Source organism: Cydia amplana, chromosome 1, assembly GCF_948474715.1.
Source record: "Cydia amplana chromosome 1, ilCydAmpl1.1, whole genome shotgun sequence".
Lineage (NCBI taxonomy): Eukaryota > Metazoa > Arthropoda > Insecta > Lepidoptera > Tortricidae > Cydia > Cydia amplana.
In genome coordinates, this window is record NC_086069.1 from 30203826 (window position 1) to 30210599 (window position 6774).

Below are 6774 nucleotides of genomic sequence, written 5' to 3' on the forward strand. Positions count from 1 at the left end.
GTCTGAACTGATGTTGATGATGAGTGAGCACTCTATGTATTTTTTTCTCTATGCCCGAGTGTAGTTCTTTCCTCGACCCCGCTCGGGTCCCCGTCTCCGGTGCGGAGAGATTACGGTCGTCGAAAACTACAGTAAATATGTAATTTAAATTGAAGTTATTTTTTTGTATTTCGTTGCCGCATTCCACTAGACGAGATCGAGTTCTATAATGTCTCGTTTGAGATGAAAAAAATGTGATCTCGAATATTATGAATATGATTATGTGACTTCGTTCCGAATTAGAATAATAAATCGATCCCGCGTCGACTGTATGTGAGGGCGACTAAAATTATGCCACACTTACTTATATTAATTGATTGTTGACGAGACCTTTGAAAGTTTTACGGTTCATATTTTATTTACAAATCGACAATTGAACAAAAATTTGTAAATAATACAAATGTAGTTTAAATGACGTTCATAAATTGACTGAAGAAAATTAAGGAACCGCTTATTATACTTATTAGGAATTACATAACTATATATATAAATATAGATATGTATATACTTATACTTAAACTCGTTAGGTATACCTATACGTCCTATACTGTCAAAAAATTTAATTTCAGTAACGTTTCGTACCTTGTCACAGTGACAATCCATTTTGAAAGTCGCTAGGGACCTTGTACTATTGTCACTGCGACAAGGTACGAAATGCACCTGGAAAAAAATCCTTGACCGTACAAAACTTCCATATTCATGTTGAATAAATAAAAAACCAATAATGTTTAAATGAATATTTTGATCAATATTTCTTTGCGAATGTATTTTCAGAAATTAATTAATAGCCAAATTTCTTTTGACTGAAGATGTAAGTCATATCAGCGACGTATGCATTTCTATTGTGATTAATACCAAGGTTAATACTGATTATCTAGCTAGTGGTCGGAATATTTCGCTATAATTTATTTGCCTGTATGTTAACCCCATATTGTAAAGTCTATTTTTTTATTCGGTAGACTGAAATGACAGTTCATAGTATGAACATAAAATGTCATTTCATACTATGAAATGTCGTTTTAGTCTACCGAATAAAAAAATAGACTTTAGTTTAATATTTTATATAAATATAAAATATGCGGGGTTGCTGGTACAGTCCACTGCAATAATACTATTTTACACAACAAAGCACTCAAATATCTGGGATTCGAGGTGCAAGATATTAGAGCATAGGTAGTCGCATAGATATATGGAACATAGGTACGTAGGTTTGAACTATAGAGATGGCCTTAAGTTAACCTAATTAAGTAGTACCTACCAGGTACCTACGAGCTGCAGTCGACTGACACTTATACAGAGCATTGTTATGATTACCTACCTTTGTAAAATGTGTATACTATATGCTTGTATTGTCTACGTATGTACGCTTGAATTCCTTCCTAAAGACTTGCTTCCTAAAGAATGCAGTTTTGTTTCTTTTTAAAAATAAAGGAATGTCTCCTTTAATTAAAATGAGCCAGCTTAAGGATTTAAGGTAGTTTCCCTCCAGGGCCCGACTTATCTTTCCACACTGTATAAACCTGCTACTTACATTGCCTACTATGCATAACATTGTTTTGAAAAAATAGTGATATTCTACCAAACTGCTGCCTACCTACTATGTACCTATACATCAAATTTGAGTGACGCGCAGTTTAATAATATATAGTGATGTATGTGTGTCTTTGACGTCATTGTATTTGTGGGTGTGACGTGTGTAACGCACGCCGATAGTGCCTTTTTAGGGTTCCGTAGCCAAATGGCAAAAAACGGAACCCTTATAGATTCGTCATGTCTGTCTGTCTGTCCGTCTGTCCGTCTGTCCGTCTGTCCGTCTGTCTGTCCGTCCGTATGTCACAGCCACTTTTCTCCGAAACTATAAGAACTATACTGTTGAAACTTGGTAAGTAGATGTATTCTGGGAACCGCATTAAGATTTTCACACAAAAATAGAAAAAAAACAATAAATTTTTGGGGTTCCCCATACTTCGAACTGAAACTCAAAAATTTTTTTTTCATCAAACCCATACGTGTGGGATATCTATGGATAGGTCTTCAAAAATGATATTGAGGTTTCTAATATCATTTTTTTCTAAACTGAATAGTTTGCGCGAGAGACACGTCCAAAGTGGTAAAATGTGTGTCCCCCCCCTGTAACTTCTAAAATAAGAGAATGATAAAACTAAAAAAAATATATGATGTACATTACCATGTAAACTTCCACCGAAAATTGGTTTGAACGAGATCTAGTAAGTAGTTTTTTTTTTATACGTCATAAATCGCCTAAATACGGAACCCTTCATGGGCGAGTCCGACTCGCACTTGGCCGCTTTTTGTCAAAGTCAGCGCCGACGAAATATATAGTCAATATTAGGTTCTAATTGTCTGTCGGTATCCAAAACACGACTTTTGTGCAGCCCTAAACTACATCAGGGTCACAAACAAAAATTAATCTCCATTATCTTTAACCTCCGGGAACAAGAGATACAACCTTGTAGAAATCATGTTGGTGTTCACTGCCATCCAATATCGGAGCAGCCAAGGTGCTATAAAAAATATTAATATGACTATTGTTAAAGTATTATAATGCGTGTTACAATTTTATTCAACACTTTGGCTGACTCGATAATATGCATTGAACGGCGCAAATACGACAAATCGTTTGGTGTCAAATTTATTTGAATAGTATTTCACGTTCCAATTGTCGAAATCCAATAGCTTGAAATGTATCGACCCAGTAATTATGGTTTTTTGACCGTAAATGTTGTTGATGAGAACTGCACTGCACTTAAGAACTGTTGTCAATTCATACGAACGTGTATAGTTATGTGAGTGTATGTGTGTGATTGTATTTATTACATGGCTTACTCAGAAACGCTTCTACCTATATTTAATAGGATAATCAATACCAGCGTCTTCTCTGGTTCCATCAACTTATTTTTATGCCGCAATGACTTTACTACGAAAGGGAGGCAATAACTGTAAGGGCCAATTATTGGGTAGTTTACCCTATCTCTCCCAGTTGAAAATTGCATTTCTAAGTAAATCACGTTTTAACGTTTTGACACGATTGTGAGTTAACGTGATGCAAATTGGACGAATTATAATTATATATTATTACGACACATTTTGTTTAAATGTTTATTGTAGATATTTATATAACTAAGAACCAACCCGCACGGGGCTATACTTATCTCATTCCCTCTCGAGCGAGAGGTACCTACTAGCTGCTAGCCTTGCAAGCAGCCTAGGCTGAACATGAGAACTTAGTCAAGTAGATAGGGAGTTTGTAATTGTAATAAAAACAACAAATAGTCAAAAATAGTAATAGTAATTGTGTCTAATAGTTGTAATAAAAAAGATTACACACTCAAAATATGAGAACAGGACACTGCAAATTAGAAATGAAGTAACCTGTTTTCATTGCTCTTAAGTGTATAAATGTTCAAATTGTTTGTTGTTGTCGACATGAGCAATTTACGTATTTTACATAATTTTATCCAGTTGCAAAAATGTTAATTATGACATTGCCTCATTAGAACAAAGGTCTAGCTTAATTATTGTTGACAAATTTGATTATTTGAAATTATACATATAATAAGTACTTTATAATACAAATCCTTATAACATTTTATGTGATTTTACAGTTAGTATTGAAACATGTGTGGCAAATTTGGTCATGAAAACTTGTAATATGTACAAGAAAAAAATTATATGATAAATCATAAAACAAGTAAAGACGTTTCCGCTTAATTATAAATTACAAGTTTTCATAAAACCAGTCCTTATCTGCTAGTTATTTTTCCACGCAGTGTATCTATCAATATTAACCGTACACTTAATTTCAGCGCATTTTTTCTAAGTGTATAAATGTCGTACGAGTTAGCACCCTGTGTACGAGTTAGCACTGTACCGAGTGTAGGTATCGCTTCCTCCCCAGCCAGTGTGTCATGGACCACACTCTGCCGACGGCGGTGCCCGCATTGCTCTGTTTCATGCTCAATAATACCATTTCCTCTTGATTTGACATCCGCATAAGAGTCTCCGCATCCGCAGTTTATGTCAACTTTTTGACGCCGATACAGCCACGAAAATTAAATTTTGTAAAGGTAGAAAATTCTGTGAAAATCAACAATCAATTACCCCTGTTATCAGCTGGGGATTAAAAAAAACTTATTGATTAAAAAAAAATCTATATTTAAATATATTTTTTGAGATTCTGAACTCTTTCAAGGATTTTTAAATTTAATAAGGATTTGGAAACGTTTAAATTAGAAGAGATGATTGTGCCTTGGGTAACATGCAATTTGACATACTTAAATAGTTTTTTTTTAATCTTTCAACTATTTATTTTTATCAACGAAACACAAATGGGTAGAAACATTATAAAACACTTAAATGTATCGCTTGTCTGAACTACAACGTTTAATTTAACGCTTTTACCATTTGTCGGTATATTTATTGTAAAGACATATAATCAAGTGGGCGGGTAAGTAACATATGCAATGTGACGGCACTGGGCCTATTCCACTATCGCCAAATCGTAACTTAAAATATGTACGAGTGATTGTAGTCAAGTGTTATTGTTATATATATGTATATCATTTTTAATCACATATTAGTGACCTTAACAGCTAAAGTTACGTTTGGGATGATTAACAATAGAATCCCTACCTAAATGTTTTATACTGGAGAAGGATATCTATCAGGTAAGACCGTCTACAAGCCCTTTCGTCGCTTTAAACTTCGTTTAAACACATATATTACACTTACAAGTTACTTACAGATGGTCAGTAACGCAGCAGTAGTTCGCTACTGCTGCGTTACTGACCATCTGTACGAAGAGGAAAGGAAGAGCTTCGGCTCTTCCTTTCTCACTGTGTCTGGGCGATGTAGGCACCTACGTATACAAATAGACGTTGCCCTATGGCGGTCTTCTCCTGTAGCGAGGTCACGCCGCCGCCGTGCGCGCTGGCGCGTCGCCGTTGCGAAATTAAAGGTCGATGCCCACGTCTAATACTTACCATACATGTAAGTATTTTTAAATCTGTATCAGAGAAAATCACAATAGGTCAGCTGTAGTTCTAGACCGTGTTTTTTTAAGCTAATCTTCAAATTCGTTATTTACCTTTCTTTTTCACAATCAAATTTATTAAGATTGAGAGGCAAACAGCGAACTTGAAACTTTATAGATCGTATAGCTCTAAATCCAATGCAATACATATATATACGAATAAGGAGTTAGTGGAATGGTAGCCAAGTCCGAGGCGTCGTCCCTCCCTCTCATACATATCATTACGTTGTTATGTGCAATTGACTGTGTGACGCAGTATGTGAATAAAATGTTGAACTAACGCATTCGTTTAATTTCCCCTGTAATTCGACTATCCTAATAGACTTCATCAACAATGTCTTATTACAATGGAAGCGCCATCTCTCGTCGAGAGCGCCATCTACAATTAGCTTACATACTATATAAGCGTCCTCCCCCATTCAAAACGTCAGTTCTTCAGAATCTGTTATTCTATCTGTCTGGCACATTTCCGTGACCATAGCCATTCAGGTCTGAATTTAGTTTTGAATACGGTGGCCTTTAGGTACATTCCCGTACTTATTTTATTGTTCCTTGAAGGACTGCGATACGAAATAAAACACGTTACAAACAGATCTATAATATTTATTTGGAAACTTAATCCGAACACTCGAAGTTTTTTACGTCTAAATAAATAAGACACCAAACAAATTAGAGTAAGTATATTTACCCAAAGATATTATATCAGTGCCCCGTATTTAATACAGTAAATTTATACATTTAGCGTTTGCGTCGAATCCGTTAGTTCTGATTTTTTGCAGACTTATTTATGATGTTGGCCCAATGAATATAATCCAAGTTTGTGACCACGAGCGCCGAACGCAACTTTGTCAAAAATCGAAAAAACCGCGAATTTCGGGTATTTTTTAGTTTTGGGCGATTCTAACCCTAAGGACTAGTTTTTGATAGTAGGTACCTTCCTTAGACGTTTTTAAAGAAATTTGCTACGAGATTAAAACTGTCTCTGTAGATTGAATAGTTTCCGAGATAAAGGCTTTCAAAATTAAGATTTTTTTGAAATTGAGTTCGTATGCTAAGTGAGTGAAGTGAGTATGCACTTTTGTCTCAGGCCGATATGAAAATCATATATATCTTGCCCTAGTTGCTAAGAGCAGGAAGAAATATAGCATAGATTGGACCTGGGGATCCGACCCTTTCCCCTCCCTTTTTGGGGGGTAGGCACGGTACGATCTCGTGGCTACTGGGCCAAATCAGCTTTGTTTGACCTTAGGAACAATCGTGCCAATCGGCATCGCCTGAGTCAAAAGTATAATAGTTAGGTACATACTCACTGAGTCACTGCACTCACTTAGCATATATTTACGACCTCAATTTAAAGAAAATCTAAATTTTGATAGCCTTTATCTCGGAAACCATTCAATCTACAGAGACAGTTCTAAGCTTGTATTGTATGTAGCAAATTTAGTCTCTTTTAAAAATGTCTAAGGAAGGTACAATCAACTAGTCCTTTAGGGTTAGAATTGCCCAAAAATAAAAATAAAACGATTTTTGACAAAGTTGCTTTCGGCGCTCGAGGTCACAAACTTGGATTATTCATTGGGCTAACATCATAAATAAGTCTGCAAAAAATCAGAACTAAGATTTTACGTAAAAGAGCCCCGTTACAAAATTTTACTGGATTAAATTATAAAGGCGGTGAATTT